This window comes from Myotis davidii, unplaced genomic scaffold (genome assembly GCF_000327345.1).
Source record: "Myotis davidii unplaced genomic scaffold, ASM32734v1 scaffold59, whole genome shotgun sequence".
NCBI classification, from domain to species: domain Eukaryota; kingdom Metazoa; phylum Chordata; class Mammalia; order Chiroptera; family Vespertilionidae; genus Myotis; species Myotis davidii.
Genome location: NW_006293001.1, coordinates 1,900,849 through 1,914,421, shown reverse-complemented (window position 1 = coordinate 1,914,421; position 13,573 = coordinate 1,900,849).

The following is a 13,573-nucleotide window of genomic DNA, read 5'->3' as shown; positions in this document are numbered from 1 at the left end:
CAGGGGCTGCACCTAGGGATTGGGCCTGCCCTCTGCCACCCGGGAGCAGGCCCGAGCCAGCAGGTCGTTATCTCCTGAGGGGTCCCAGACTGCGAGAAGACACAGGCCAGGCTGAGGGACCCCCCCTTCCCCCCGAGTGCACAAATTTTTGTGTACCGGGCCTCTAGTATATGATAATTATAAATAATGTTGCAATTTATTTATTTCTTAAAAATTGTTTGTATGTCTACCATTTCTAGCAACTATATTAGGTGCTGATGAATAAGGCAAACAAACATGAACCTTGCCATCATTCAGCTTGCATTTCAGTAAAGAAGAAAATATGTAAATAAAGAAATAAAGTGATTACAGATTGTAAATAGATACATATTTTAAATGACTCAGCTAATGGCAAATGCCATGAAGGAAATAGAGGGATGAGACAATGAGAAACTGGGGAGGCCTGTTTAGATTAGGGAGGTCAGGAAAGACTTTTCTGGGTAGGGGACATTTGAGCAGAAGCTTAAAGGGTAAGAATTAGTCACTACCTATAGAGCAAGATCATTCTGAGCAAAGGGAAAAGCAAAATACAAAGACCCATGAGAGAGCAAGGTATTGGGGTAAATGACTGGAGTTCAGAGAGCAAGGGGAAAATTTGGTAACAAGAGGTGCATCATATAAGGAAGAAACTGGAAAAGGCAGGGTTATAAATCATTGTGGGGAAGAGTCTAGATTTCAATTTTTTTTAAAATATATTTTATTGATTTTTTACAGAGAGGAAGGGAGAGAGATAGAGAGTTAGAAACATTGAGGAGAGAGAAACATCGATCAGCTGCCTCCTGCACATCTCCTACTGGGGATGTGCCCGCTACCCAGGTACATGCCCTTGACTGGAATCGAACCTGGAACCTTTCAGTCCACGGGCCGACGCTCTATCCACTGAGCCAAACCGGTTTCGGCTAGATTTCAATTTAAAAGCAATGGGAAACCATTTAAAGTCTCAAGGAAAAGAGTGGCATGATTTGGTTTATGATTTAAAGGAATACTCTGACAAGAAAATGAACCACAAAACGGAAGAACTGAATTAGAGAAACCATCTAAGAGCCTCTTTAAATCAACTACTTGGATTTAATGACTCTAATGATAACAGTGGAGATGAAGAGAAGTGAGCAGATTCAAACACAATGTTCATCTTGGAGAAAGATTAAATGGACAGTAAAAAATGGGGGACAAGTAATGGATTAGTCCTAGATATGGGTCCCAAACAACTGGGAGGATGACAGTGTAATTTTCTGAGTTGGAGAAGACTGGGCAAAAATGAGCTTGACCATGCAAGATACGAAGAATTTTATTTTGAATATATTAAATCTGCTACACCTGTTAAAAAGCCAAGTAGGAATGCCAAACTAGACATTGGATTATGAACCTAGAGCTTAGGGGAGACATAAGGACTAGAGAAATAAAATTGGGAGCATCTAGAAGACACCTAAAGCTACTAGACAGAAATAGGTTATGTGGGCAAAGAGCTTAGAAGGAAGTGATGAGGGCACAGGGCAGGGCTGTGGGGCCAGCAGAGGGGTGGAAGAGGAGGCAGCACCAGTGAAGACCAAGAAGAAATGCCGGAGAGGAAGGGGAAACTAGACCAACATGGTGCCATGAAAGCATGGAATGACAGTGGGCCGACGGAAGGGAATAATCAATGGGGCAATGAACTTATCTGTGTGCCTTTGTTCGAGTCTTATAGGAGGGTAATTTCCTAAATGTGAAATTGCTTGATTGAAGGCTATAAATGTATTAAAATTTTAATGGATATTGCCAAGCTGTCTTCCATCAAGCTTGAATTACTAGTATGTGCAAGTAAGATAATGACTTTTTAATGAACCTTTTATTAAAGTTTAGAATAATATAGAAATGTAAATAACATAAATGCACAATATTGAATTGTCACAAAGTGAACATACCCATGTATCCATCATCCCAAAGGAGAAACAGTATTACTAACTCTTATTTCTTTGGGGCATATATATTCAGGGTAAAAATTACTGGTAATAGAGTAAGCTTATGTCCAAATTTATTGGATACTTCCACCAACAATTTATGAGCATTCCAGTTATCTATATCTTTGTTAACACCTGATATTATCAGTCTTTTACATTTTAGTAAGTGTGAAGCTACTTCTCACTGTGGTTGGTTTTTTTATTTTTGTTGTTGGTGGTGGTGTTTTGCATTTCCCTGATGACTAATGAGGTTAAGAGATTTATTGGCCATTCATATATTCTCTGCCCAAATTCCTTGGTCATTTTTCTATTGGGATGGCTTATTATTTCTTTCTTATTGATTTATTGGGGTTAGCTTGTATATGAGCTCTTTGTAAGTTATATGTTTAAAAAAATCTCCCTCTCTGTTCCTTACCTTTTCACAATCTTTATGATGTCTTTTGGTGAAAAATGTTTGAAATTTTAATGTAGCCTAATTTTTCAAATTATTCCTTTATTGTCAGTACTTTCTTCATCTTACTTTAAAAACATTTTTTCTGTTTTCTTCAGGTATTTTATAGTCTCAGACCTGTTTACATGTCTTTAATCTAGTTTGAGTAAATTGTTGTGTGTCTATTTCTGTGTTTAGTGTAAGGTAAACTCCTTTCCTTTACGGATAGCCAATTGACTTACTGTCATTTATTTAAAAGACCATCCTTTCCCCTCTGCACTGCAGTGCCACTTCTGTCATGTTCAGGCAGTCATAAATCAAATGACATGTGTGTGTAGTTCTGTTTCTGGAAATTCTATTCTGCTCGGTGGACTATTTGTTTATTTTTACTGCCATATTACAGTGTCTTAATTTGGGTAGCTTTACAGTAACAAGTTTTTGTATCTGGCAGTGAAGGCTTCCAGCTTTGTTCTTTTCAAGAATGTCTTGTAATTCTTGGCTCTGCATTTCAGATAAATTTTAGAGTCAGATTGTCATTTACACACACACACACACACACACACACTCCTGTTTAATTATCACTGTGATGGCATTGAGATCAATTTGGGGGGAAACTGACACAACATCTTGTAGTCCATGAACATGGAATAATGAATATGATAATACTTTCACACTCAATAAAGATTTCAGTCAAGGCATCCTTTGCGAGAAAATGGTACCTGCCGACTCCGATCTCTTTGTTTTGGCTTCGTTTGGTTTGAAGTGGAAAGGAATGTTTCCCAAGGCTTAACTGATCACCAGGAATGTGCTCTTGCAAAAATATCAATCAAGGTAACACATAAAGTGCTGGCTTTTAATAAACCAGCAAAATGTTGGAGAATTTCATCAAAATATAAATTCAGAAGACCAGTCTGTAGCTGTTTTGTTGTTATTGCTATTATTGTTGTTGATTATGGCAACAGCTAGCCAGCAGGCATTTGCATATGAACATTTTCAGGACATAAGAGCTTTTGTTTTTACCTGGATGCTCATTCCTACCTTCCGACTTAACACATGGCTGTGCTGACCCAGCTCTTCCCCTCCATTATGACCCTACATTCAGTATTCCACAGAAAGGTTTGTGTTTGTCTAGATGATACTCTTTATTAATAATTAACAATAATGTTTATTATTAATCACTTCACGCTCTTAAAAATATTTCACTGAATAATAAAGCCAGCTTCTATAAAGCAATTAACTTTACACACACTTTAAGTGTTCTTCAAGAGTTCTGGAAACATGTTCTCTATGTATATTCAGTACTCAGTGGATCATTAACCACCAAATGTCATACTCAATAGACATTCTCATTTTGTATATAAGGAAATGATTAAGGAATTGACTATAATTTCAGTTTACAATTTTTTCCTATTGAATACCGTTGTATGTCTACCTTGAAATTCACCAATGGTAAACATGATTGATAAAAATGTTTTTCATTGATTAAATATTTAAACAATTATGTATGAACCCTATCATTTATAATTAGATACCATACGAGCCTTTTATATCATTTCAAAAATTAGTTCTTAGTATGCTTCTATTCTAGACCCAATCTTACCTAGATAATTGTCTGCCGTTACCTCAGGACAAGTTCTGAAAAAAGACTAAATGTTTCATATTTCTCAGTCTGTCTTTCCAGTTTTTCCCCAGATTCTTAGGTGTGCTCTACATTTCTACTTCTTGGCTAACCCTCAAGATTTCTAATAAGATAACAACATAAATCCCAGAATTTGTGCACAAAACGTCATGCCTCCAAGATTTCCTAGGTGGATATAAATCTTTTCTCCACAGGGTTCACAAACTCAATACAAATTTAATTATCCCTCACACCATAGCCTTGAGGGGAACAAAATGAGATGAAGTTCAGACCAGAAGAGAACAAAACAAAACAATAACAACGGAACATACCCTCAATACAAGTATGTTCCCCAAGGTTAAAAACAAAGCTTTTTAAGTCATGTTGGAATGAATCATTCATATTATTTTGTAGCCTAAAAAATATTTGCAGTTCATATACATTACAGGGCTAAATACTACCAAAGAGTATACAGGATTGTCCTTATTTCCTGCATTTAGAGAAACACACGCCCTACTTTTAAAAGGACACTAGAAATAGAACCAACTAATCACACAAATTTTAACCCATATAATTAAAAAAAAGAAAGTATAGTAATTTATTTTTTCTCACAAGTACAATTTTGGAAGCACACAGATTTAATGTCTCAAGATCTTCTAATGCTCATGGGTAGTTCTAAGTCATGTCTGCTCTAGTGTAGCCAAGGCCATTGTCAACATCTGTCAAGGTGCCTCGTGAATTTTCAGTAGTGAGTTTTGGGTTATTTGTCATTTGACACAGTGAACTGAGATGCTGTGTGCAGCTGTTTGAGCCAAGATCATCAGGTGACCATGTGCTGTCAGAATCTGTGAACACCTGTTTCCACGGGAACCAGAACTTGTCCAGCGCATCCTAAGCCACTGTATTTTTGTTTGTTTCTCTACCATAAAGAAGCTATTTTTCTAATATGGATATAATGTAGGTTGTATATGTTATCCTTGAAATTGTCTGCTCTTTGAGAGAGAGAACTGTTTCAATGGTCTGAAAATTAAAAATTTTAATTATCATGGTCTATAATCCCAGAAGCAGAAAAGAAATACTGTCATTATTTATTTAGTATTGACAAAACTTAGTGCTTGAAATACAACTCAGAGCATTAATTGCCTAGCTAATGGGCTAAAAAGCAACAAGCATTCAAAAGTAGTAAAAGTAGAGAATTCTCTGTGAGAAGCAATTTGGTTCATAAAAAATGTATTGAAAATAAAATAAAATTTTCTTGAGAACCTTCTTCAATTCCTTACTTTTAAATATTTTTATTATAATTTTTAAGAACTTTAGTTAGTATATAAGGGCATTAAGAGTACTTGTAAGAAAAAAATCTTTCAACTTTGGGACCATTGATCCATAGAGGTAGAGTTGAAAGGACTTAAATCTTCCATCTCGTTGTCCTTTTTCCAAAAATGAAGAAACTGAACAGGATTAAATGGCTCTATGTCATGCTGTCGTTAGTATAACCAGGACAGCATAGATCTGCTTTAAGAATGTTTGTGAACATGATCTCAGTGATGCTGGGTGCTCTGAAATCACTGCCAATGGCAGCATTGGAACTCTGTTCCCCACCATCACAGTGCCTAGTACAACTGTCTTTCAATTGTTAAGAAATAATATTCTGCTACTCATATAGTGTCCTCCATAAGTCAGAAATAATGAGTTCTGTTAACTCACATGCATTTGTGTCTCAAATGTTTGTTTTTAAGTAGCTTGCTCTTGTCTATGGAAAAATTAGTTTCCCTACTTTCTCCTATCTCAAGTCATTCATTGACCATCCCATTCAAGAATGCTGGTTTCTTTTTTTACCAAACAATGCCTTTTTCTTATTTAATGCTCTGTTTAAGACTTATCAATGACATAATGCCTCTATAGGCTAATTCTTCCTCACTCTTCATTTCTCCTCACTCCAGAACTTCCTTCATCTACCCCTCCTTTCTGTCTGCCTCTCTAAATGTGCCCTTATTTGATATGTTCTTGGCCTAGGATTTCTTTTAGCTGCAATTAATTAAAAACCAAACTAACAGAGACTTAAACCATAAGGACATCTGTTTACCTAAGCAGAAGTCCGGAGGTAGGACTGTGCCTGGGAGACAGCAAATCAAATTAGGCCCAAAGCTGTTTTATGGGTTTTGTGGTGGCAGAAACCAATCTGATTGCTGTCAATCTGGCCTGAGTTGGTAATTGAAAACACCTAGCTGAAGGGGAAGACATGTGAGCAGAAGAAACCAGCAGGCAGATCATGTCAGAATTGGGGATGACACATACCAACTGGTTAAGATAAGCTATTATAAAAGGACTTTACAAGAACTAGGTCCCACAGAAATAACAGGCAACAAATTTGTTTTCTGTGAAAATCAGGAGTATTGGGGGGAAAGGACTATAACTTAAGTGAAAAACTTTCATTCATCCATCACAAGCTATCTTCTTGCCAATCTAGCCTAGGGAACTAAAGATATCAATGATGAAAGACTACCCTAGTCCTCAAGTCCACATTCCGGGTGAGAAGGCAGACATATAAATAATTACAATTCCATGTGATGATTTTTCTAACGGGTATATGTAAAATGATATGAAAACCACAACAGACAGCAATTAATTCTGCCTGAGAGTGTCAGGGAAAGCAGCACTCTTTTAAGCAGGGAAGACAGGAATTCCAAAGGCCCGAACAACACACCAGAAACATGAATACAGTGGCTTACAGAACACAGCTTTTTCAGTGAATAATGGGAAGGTTTATGTAGCTGGAATGTATTGAGCACATGGGTAAGATTGGAGGTGGGAAACTGAATCTAAATAAGATGGTTCAGCTCATCTATGTTTGAGGATTTTCAAGGTCGGAGTAGAAGGTGACCATGGATTAAGAGAATATATAAGGATGCAGGTGAGTATAAGTAACCGACCAACAGAGAGTACAGACATGGGGGAAAGTAACTTCAAATCAGGGGAGACTCAAAGCTGCAGGTGTCGATAAATTCAAAGAGTAGGTTTGAGGTAGTTAGATGGGGGAGAAGTGGTTCCATAGATGTGTTCAAAGAATGGATTTCTAAAGTTTCAGACTTCACAGTTGGAGATGCACCAGGGAATAAAAGCTAGTCCATGACTTTAAAGACAAAAGTAACCCGACTACAAGACACTCATATGAGCCAAGAGCATTAGGAGTTGCCCTCCTGGACTTTGAATTACTCTCTTAAATTGGGTTCTCCTTGAAGTAGATTTTGAGATAAGGACTTGAGTGCAAGAAGTTTATTTGGAAGGCAAACTCCAGAAATGGTGGTGGGAGAATGTGAGCGTGGCAAGGAAAAAGGAAGGAAGCCAATATTAAGGTGCATGCTACTGTCCAAAAAAAATGGAGCTACTTTAAAATGAAGCCGGGCTGCCATGCCCTAGGAACTGCCTGCATGTCTCATGCTTCAAATCTTTGGAATGTTAAAACAAGGAAAAATAACCTCGGACTGGGCCTAGGGCAACATTGTGTCCCGAAGAACTGTTTGAAAAGACAACCAGAAAGCAGATATTACTACTCCTGGGCTAACGACTACTGACCTAAAATTTTAAAACATTGTTTAGAATTAGCATCACAATGTTATGTTATCTGAATCAATAAAAACTGCCTTTCTTCTATTGATGTAATTGTTTCCCTTCCCCTTTTCATAAATACCCATTGCCTTTGTCTTATCCAAACACTATTTGGGCTTCTGCCTGAATCAGTGCATTCTTACTGATCTCAAATAAATGCCTTTCTTTTTTTTTTTTGCCGCTTACTTTAAAAGGCCCTTTTGCTTATAGGTTATCATCACTACAGTGAACAACTGGGTCTGAATGCTACTGGGTACCTCTCACAGTTACCCACAAGTCCCTCTATGGTAAGAAAGCTGAGGCATTTCCTTCCCAAGTTTCCTTTTGTGGTTGACTTCCTGGCACTTGCGGCTCTGAACCAGAGTCCAGGTGCTTGTAGTAGGCATTTCCGGTGGATATTAGAGCAGCTAGTGATGGGGTTGAGCTGTACACTGCCAGCATCATCTCAGGGTGGAACTAGAGAGAAACTATGAATTGGACACCAGAATCCTCAGTGGAGTTGGGTGAGTAACATACAGACTAGGAGATGAACAAATGAAGAAAAGGCTGGGAAAAAAGTTCTACGGCAAATCACAAATTCACACACTGCTGGTAAATATGAAAAATGCCTGGTGAGAGAGCTGCAGTCCCTACTAAAAATCCCACCCAGTCAGGGGCTTCTGGGGGTTGTGGTAATTGAAGGTAGGAACCACACTTCTGGCTGATATGCTTTGAGAATAGTGGGTCATGGGGTAAGCTATAGGCCACACTGCTTTACCGTCAGCTGATGTTAATGTTAACAAGTCAAAGGAGCCGCCCTACTCAGAGCTATCAAGAACTGGCCTGAACAAGATGGCTTGAGAGCTCTTCTCTGCTGAAGCACATCCTCCCAGCCTTCGCTCTGCTGGATCCCTTTCCTGTCTTGCACTCAGGGACATCACAGAGGGGCCCTTCATGTAATGACTTCTCATATGTCTATCAGACATTTGTTGAATTAAGAAAAGACTTCACAGCTTACTTATCGTTGTGTCTATGTCTGAAGAACTGATCTCTGTATTTTAGTGGCCCTTCTTTTTTTAAAAAATATATTTCTTTATTGATTTCAGAGAGAAAGGGAGAAGGAGAGAGAGCTAGAAACATCAATGATGAGAGAGAATCATTGATCGGCTGCCTCCTGCACACCCCCTACTGGGGATCGAGTCCGCAACCCAGGCATGTGCCCTTGGCCAGAATCGAACCTGGGACCCTTCAGTCCGCAGGCTGACGCTTTATCCACTGAGCCAAACCGGCTAGGGCTAGTGGCCCTTCTTTTAATGTCTGTTACTCATTCTTTCTTTTCTTATCATTTACAGTTTTGAGCCATCAATCCCAGATCATACCTTTTAACAGTCTATTACCATATTTTGATAATCCCCAAGTTACAAAGGAGTCATGTTTTTCAATCCAACATAATTTTGAAATATACTGTGTTTTTATGTACCGATATTCTACCAAATTTATCTACCTGAACTAAGCATCCCAACTGTTTCTTCATATCTACCATCATATAGTGTTATATGCCTATTATTTAAATGTGGTTTATTATCTAATCAAAATTTAAAGTACAATACCACATACTTCATCTCCTACTGTGTTTATGGATGTCAGTGGGTGTACCTTTATTACTTATGTCTAAACCCTCTGCCAATGGCAAAAAACAACAGTTAAAAAAATGATGTCTCTATTGTTTTATTACAGGAAGATTTTATTAAATTTTCTTTATGTTAAGGACTCAAAAGTGAGGAACATGCATTTAAAATACAAGGCTCCATAAGTTAAAGAAAGGAGGGGTGACTGTACTATTCCACATTCTTTTTTGATTTTATTTTTTCAGTTACAGTTGACATGCAATACTATTTTATATATCAGTTTCAGGTGTATAGACTAGTGGTAGACAATTATATAATTTATGAAGTGATCCCTCTGATAATCCCAGTATTCATTGGCACCATACATAGTTATTACAATATTATTGACTATAATCCCTATGCTGTAGTTGTACTTCTTAAACCTTCACCTCCTCCTATCTGACAACCCTCAGTTTGTTCTCTGTATCTATGAGTCTGTTTCTGTTTTGTTCATTCATTTATTTTGTTCTTTAAATTCCACATATAAATGAAATCATATGGTATTTATCTCTCTCTGTCTGACTTATTTCACTTAGCATAATACTGTCTAGGTTCATCTATGCTGTCGCAAATGGTAGAATTTCATTCTTTTTTTTAATGGCCGGAGTAATATTCCATTGCATATTTGTATAACATCTTCTTTATCCACTCGTCTATTGATGCATACTTGGGTTGCTTCCATGTCTTGGCTATTGTAAATAATGCTGCAATGAACACAGGGATACGTATATCTTTTCACCTCATCCTTACTCCAGGTAATTGATGAAATTTCTGCATCTAACTGATTCCTGTTATTTCTCAAAGATACCTATATAACTACATACATTTGTAACTCAAGTGTTACATAGTAATACATGACTACATAGGTTTATAGTTTGAGAATTACGTTTTAATTATAAAATGTGTATAATTTCTTGTCCTGTATCAAGTCATTAACTACATAACAATGATACTTTTCCCAGTTTCTGTATTTTCTGTTTGGATACAGCTGCTTTTGTGGGCTGCTTGACAACTTAGACATTAATAGTGTTTTGTTTGGGAAGTAAAATAAAGGAGAGAACACGTAAGCTGGAAAACTGAAATTCTAAACTAGTTGAAAAGCCTGATCACTACTGTCAAAATACAAATCAAATTCTTAATCAGATTTTATGACAAGCATTCTTAAACACCAAATAGGATATTCTTTTGCTATCAATGCTATCCCCTAACAACCTGCAGTTCTTGTTTGTGGTTCTATTTCAGGAATACAGCTGTCCCTTTAATTCACATACCAGTCAAAATAATTAATATGTGGCACACTCAACTAAACCTTTAATAAAATCTCTTTAAAATAGCTGGTGAGAATAAATAAATAAACAAACAAATAAATAAACACACACACACACACACACACACACAAAATAGCTGGTGAGAATAAATGAAACCACAATCCTGAGGAGGTGGGCATGTGGATTGTACCCTTCAGAGATACGGAGCCCAGCTTTGTTCTGAAGTCTTGCTCAGCTTCCTTGATACCCACAGTTCTATCACATCAGGGTACAGGAAAAGTTTATCAATACACTTAGAGTGTATTGATACACTTAGAGTGTATCCAAGGCCACTGCTTATTGGAACAGCCCTTCAGAATATACACGCTTTCTATCTCCTAGTTTCATGTTTGACCTAGGTTCATATACGACTTCTTGGAAATGGGAACTACTTGCACTTATTCATTCATTAATGTTAATTTTTAATAACCAAATTGTAGCCATATAACATATATATCTAAAATGAGAGCATAAAAAGTTAGCCATTGAGTCATATGCAATGGGGTGCCCCATCTTCCTATCTTTAGACATATAACCTTAGAAGTGGAAAACAAAGGCTTACGTAACTTTAAGGAGGATCTTAAACAAGGCGGCACCATTTCCGCTCTGGCATTCACAATAACCATGCTTGAATTAATGTAATCTATCCACCTCACCATTATTGGCATTTGGGGTTAGATAATGCCTTGATGTGGGGGCTGTTCTGTGCATTGCAGGATGTTTAGCAGAATCCCTAGTCTCTACTCTCTAGATACAGTAGCTTCCCCAAGTCCTGACAATCAAAACTATCTCCAGACATTGCCAAATGTCCCCTATCAAGGCAAAATTGCCCTCAAATGAGCACCTGGATTAATGAGAAGGTGGAAGGAAGCTACTCTTTTCATATGAGCAATAAAACACACAGAATGCCTGCAGGAAATAAACTCATGCAGCGGAAAAGGGGTTGGCCTTTTTATTAGTTGTACTGAACACCCTCAGGCCGTGTTCTAGATTGCAGCTTGGATGCTGACAGTGAAGTCCATCTTCTCAGTAAAAGAAACGAAAATGGGGGTGCGGGGGAAAGCCACTGTAATGATAAATGACATGGGGCCACACGAACATCAAGTGTAAGAACATTATAAATACTGCTACATCAGTTCAGAATCTACAAGACTTTCAAAACAAATTTTTTGTGTAGGTCCTGCTCAACATTCAGTGTGTTTAAAAAATTCTAAATAAATGTCTTGGTTTCAAACCCCTACTTGTTTAAAATAAAATTGATTCTTTTTGTTTTTCTAAATAAAGATGGAAACCCATCAACCATAGACCTGATCTAATTAAGTAATTCTTTTTTAAAATCAGGAGGGAGGCAGTACGTTTTTCATTTCACTGAGCCGTCGCTGCAAACTCAAAGCTAGTGTCTATTATCTCTGCCTGCAACTGGGCTTGCCAGCTAAGGTCACATCAATGTGAACAGAAATGGAAGAATTCTGCTGTGGACACTTACAACTGTATAATTCTGCCATGGACACTTAAAACTGTACTTTTGTTTACAGTCATTTCCCACCCATTTCTTTCTGCCCCTCAACTATACCCCCTATATTCAAACATATGCTTGGTACTTTCAGGAAGGAAGGAAAGCTACCCAGGAGGTATTAAATGAGCATGATTCAAATGTTTTGTCAGCTGGAGTCCTAGCCAGCAACCAATTTTCACAAACTCTTGTGCATTATTCAAATTATCATAATATTATTCAAATAATCATAACACAGCATTGGGTCTCTGACCTATTAATTATCCTTTCATCCATTCCCTCCCTGCTGCCGAGTTAATTAGTCGGATAGTGGGGTCTCTGCTTTATGTACATTATCTCAGTCACAGAAAGCCACAACGTTGTGTCAAGAACTGTAGTTAGAGTCATCCTTTTCCGTCCTAATAATCATGTATGCAAATTATTTTTAATCCTTTTTTCTTGTTAATAGCCTCACTATTCAGGAGAGAACAGGTTTCCCTTTATTCATTTTCCACTGTGTGTCTGTGTTATTGGGTTTTTTTTATGTTTTTTGTGTGTTTTTTTTAAGAAATTAGTGGTAGCCAGCCACCCAGCAGCCCAAATTGCATTCTTGCCCTAGTTTTCCGTATCCTTTAATGGAGGAAACCACTCGTAGACATATGGAATTCTCCTTACCCTGTCCTTTGTACCTCAAAGCCATGATTGAGCCTCCATGATTGAGCCTCCATGATTGCCATGGCAGTGGGGCGTGGCCCTGTCCTCTGCGACACCAACACCTCCCGGCTCATCATTCAGAAATCTAATCCCCCTCAGTTCACAGAGTAGCTTCCTGAAATTCCTTTCTCAGCCACCAGTAGAACTCACCCTGTGACATCAGTCTCAGTAAGTAAACATCAGGCCACATATTTCATGTCTGAGATGCCTTGAGGGTGCTAAATTTCTTAAATATACCTTTAAGCAAAGGGAATGGATTTTCTGTCCAACTTTCCATGTTTGAAGTAAGAGAGTCCCTTTCCAATTGGTAAGGAAGATGATACGTATGAAGGCAAGATTGAAATTAGCAGTTTCAGTTTCCATTCTATCGGTGAAAGTTGAGTCTGGAAAAATAGAACCTACTGTGGATATTTCAAATATAGGAAATTTAATATTGAGAATGCATTATACAGTGAAGGAAAACTAAGAAGCCACCCCAGAGATTAGCAAGAGCAGGAAGCCACAAGCCTCCCTAGAGAGGGGGTGGTCAGCCTAGAATTCAGAAGCCAGGCCTCCAGCCAAAGCTGCTGGGACTATAAACTTTGGGAAACCACCCCAGGAGGCAGGAGGAGAAAGGGAGAACTACCATGGCTTGCTTCCTTCTTCTTGCTGTCTAATGTCTCACCCTGCCTCAACTATATGATTTAATGACAAGCCAGATGCCAGGAAACCTGGAAACTATTATTTGCAGGAGAAGAGTGGGATTTAAATCTGGGACTATCTTCTCTTCCACTGAGCTGAGTGA